The sequence below is a fragment of the Rhagoletis pomonella genome, unplaced genomic scaffold (genome assembly GCF_013731165.1).
Source record: "Rhagoletis pomonella isolate Grant_MI unplaced genomic scaffold, Rhpom_1.0 Rhpom_scaffold_00002, whole genome shotgun sequence".
Lineage (NCBI taxonomy): Eukaryota > Metazoa > Arthropoda > Insecta > Diptera > Tephritidae > Rhagoletis > Rhagoletis pomonella.
In genome coordinates, this window is record NW_023458556.1 from 2,340,181 (window position 1) to 2,343,939 (window position 3,759).

A 3,759-nucleotide genomic window follows, 5' to 3' on the forward strand; every position below is an offset into this window, starting at 1 on the left:
TTCTCATGCAAACAGCTGCAAAACATAGCTAATTGAACAAAAACTCGGGAAATACATCCAGGTTACAGATCTCTTAAGAGATAATCGCTTGCTAATTTTGCATTGTTTCAATGCTTGCTAAGCAAGGAAGCTTCCTCGGCAGGTGCTTGCTGGTCGACTTATTCACCATAATTTGCTAATATCCTTTTCAACGATTTTCGTTTCGTGCAGTGCAATGAAATCGGCGCCATCATTTGTTTATGCGTTTATACTTACTATGAATGTATGTATGTATATATGTAAATATTTAGGTGCTTCTGTAAAATCTTTCTTTTGAATTTTTGTTGCAATGGAAAAATTTCCGAAGTGCTGAAAATTCAAAAAAAAAAATAACAGAACTATGTAACAGCAACAAAAACACAATTGCAGACACTAAACGCCCGATTATTGCAGCTTAACTTAACTTAGCGGAACGTAAAACTTAGAGAATCAAAAGGAGAATTTCGACGAGGCATTAAGTCACGTTAAGCTTCGGCTGTTCAATTAAAAGCAACATCCATTTATCAGAATTTTTAAGTGAGAGCCGTAAGTTGCGTTAAGTTGCTATAATCAGACCATAACAAATGACAATGAGAGGAAATTTACAGGCGATGTCCGCCTGTAAGTGGTTCTCCCACAACAACAAAAAGCAACAACATCACGATAAGCAACGTGTTAAAGGGTATTCGCGCGGTTTGTTGCATACAGCTGGATTCGCACGAACATGGTGTTGCCACTCTTGTTGCTGATTTTGTATCGCATTGCTGCTGTTGCATGCCGCAATGAAATATGTACATATGTATGTATGTAGTATGATGAAAGCTACTTCCATATGCGACACGGCTGTTGGGCGATGCCGCCCAACACCAACAACAAAAGTCTCGATTGTTCCACATTTATCACAAGCGACAACCGAAAAGAGAAAAAATACAAAGCTACAAGGACGATAGCCAGGCAGCAGTGGCGTGTACAAGAAACGATGCTTTTAGAGGACTACGACGGCAATCTGTTTACGGTGTTGACAAGCCGACGCTTAGCGCGCGGAGCTGCACAGTGAGAAATATCGGGAATGAAGTTTTGAGCGAGAATAATTTTTTTTTTTAATTTTATTTAAGTATGTTTTGTGAGATGTGAAAGAATATAAGTCGAAAAATATTTGCACTGACCAGAAAAGCATTAAAATTATGGTTCTTACCTTTATTTGCCATCATGGGAGTAGCTGTATCCACTTTACTTCAAGGACTTCAGGCCGAAAGGTCTTCCATCCTTCATCCTCATTCATTCCTAAAATCGCTAAAGAAATAAAGTTGTCGCCTTTGCCGGCGATTTGAAAGTAGTTGCAAAAGGTAAATTTTTGACAACAATAAGTGAGCTAATGTAAGAAGCACTAAGCGACATCTCTAAGTGGGCCAACAGAACTGGTTTTGTTCACAAGAAAACCCAGAGCTCACTTTTTTCTACTACTAACCAAAATACCCAAGACCTGGACTCCAAATGGAATTAGTAAAGGAATGCGGAGGATAATGTTAAGAAGCAGCGATTTAGTACGTGGAAAAAAAAGTTGAAAAACAATGGGAACTGACGCAGAGTGGGGTGTAGGCATACCCGTAGTAGGTGATCCTCCTATCTACGCAGATGGTTTAAATATGGATCAAAGAACGGGTGGTAGCCTCATTTCTGGGATTCTAATCTTTGTCATTCTTTAATGGAATGGAGGTAGACAACTCGAGCAAGAAAGATCTATGAATACGCTATACCCGGTACAAATGACTTACGAGCCAAGACCGCGGTTAAATAGGAAAATACGGAAGGTTTTCCCAAACGCAGCTGATCTGCAGTAAGAGTATTAACCGATGTCATCGCAGGAACCTGTGCTATTAGTGCGATGATCATGGCGAATACCATACGACCTCCCTCTGCAAAATATTCTGCGGCGATGAGGAGGAGAAGGCACCAGTGAACCACCTTCAGTTTCGATGCTCGGGCATGCAGTCGAGGTGACTCGAATTCCTGGGGCCACGCTTCTTCACACAGCTAGACGAGATCGTCTTGGGTGACCTCTTTGGATCTCCCTTATTTCACTTGGTATAGTAATGTCTTGATTATCCCTTCTCACTCACTCACTGAGGACAACTATGTCTCCGAGTGAAAGTCTGAGATCTTTCCTCACCTTAGGCTGAGGTCTGAGTTTATCAACAATTGCGGCACAAAGTGAAATCTTGTTAGTTGAACTCACAGGTCCCTTGAGGTAGAAGCACACTACCCACCACTTTCCTTCACTGCGGCGTGGACAAGGGTTTTTCAACCAATAATTTGAGAGAAATGCAATTCAAATTATTTGTAAGTCTTAATTTAATTTTTGAAGGTTTCATACTCTAATATTTGTAATTAGTTTGCATTGCAGTATACTGTTATCTCACATGTAATTCGAAAGAGTATTGCTTGCTCGCGCTAAGTATGTGCGCGTATGAGTGTGTTTGAATGCTGCAGGGAAATTGAGTACAATTAAAGACAACCAACAGCTAAGATACTTTGCTAACTTAATTAGAAGAAATTGCCGCAGTATCCGATTGAAGGCAACCGCCACCAACAAAACCACAAAAAAGGCTGCGATCGGTCAAAGGAAGTGGAGCGAGATACTTTGGCGTGGGCGACTAGGAAAAAGCTTTTATAATTCTCAAAACCACAAGCAGGGCTCTGCGCGCGAACTTCAGAATGTATGTGTAAGCTCTCTGTCGGTCATTTACTTCTGGTGTTGGAGGTGACCAAAAAAGTATGTAGGTGAGGCTTACACACACGCATATGTGAGCTCAGCAGCAATAGAAGCAAACACCAAAAGCAGATAAAAGATAAAAGCATGGCATAATGAAACCCAGAGCAAAAGTTTATGGTTTTGGTTAATGAAACCGCAAAGCATCGAAAGGCCATCGCTGCTGTCAAACTTAACAACGCGAACACAACAACAATACAGAAATGGCATAATGTGTATCCGTTGCCTTTGAAAACCTACCTGAAAACGCTTCACTAGAATTGACACACCCACTGCGATTTGAAAGTGAAAGCCGCTTTTTTTAATCTGAAATGCTGGGCAAGCGAAATATTCTGAGGAATTACGCACCCTTAATGTACCATAGAAATGCTTTCGGAATCAGTGCACAACTGTGGTTGAAATATGTATGCATTTAAAATTGATAAGGGTATTCAATGTCGCTGTGTTGAGAGCCCGAGCTTTTTTCCTTAGTTGATGGCATGATTTCAGAAATGCGAACACGTTCATGTCACTTCCGGCACAAAATTGTACCTATCTTAATACTATATATGTATGTACATATAGATATAATGGTAGGTTGTGTATCAAGTTCGCATAGGTACTTACATATACATACATATGTGTATACATAGTTACCCTGTGCAAAACTTTTTTGGGAATTTGTGTTTTTTTTTAGATAAACATCAATCTCTTAATTCCATAAAAGTTCTGGGGAAAATCGAATATTTTTATTAAACTTGCGGTGAATAAATTGATTTTGATTCTATTTGAACTTCCACTTCAATAAAGCGGAAAGATTCGTATAGATTGCACCTTAGGCAAAGAACATAGTGACGCGACAAATAGAGCGACAACACATTTTCGGATAATTGTGAAGAAAGAGACATGAAATGTCAAAACATAGTGAAGTGTAGAGACAAATATAAACTATCAATATTTATTTTTGGAATGTACACTACAAATATGTTTTT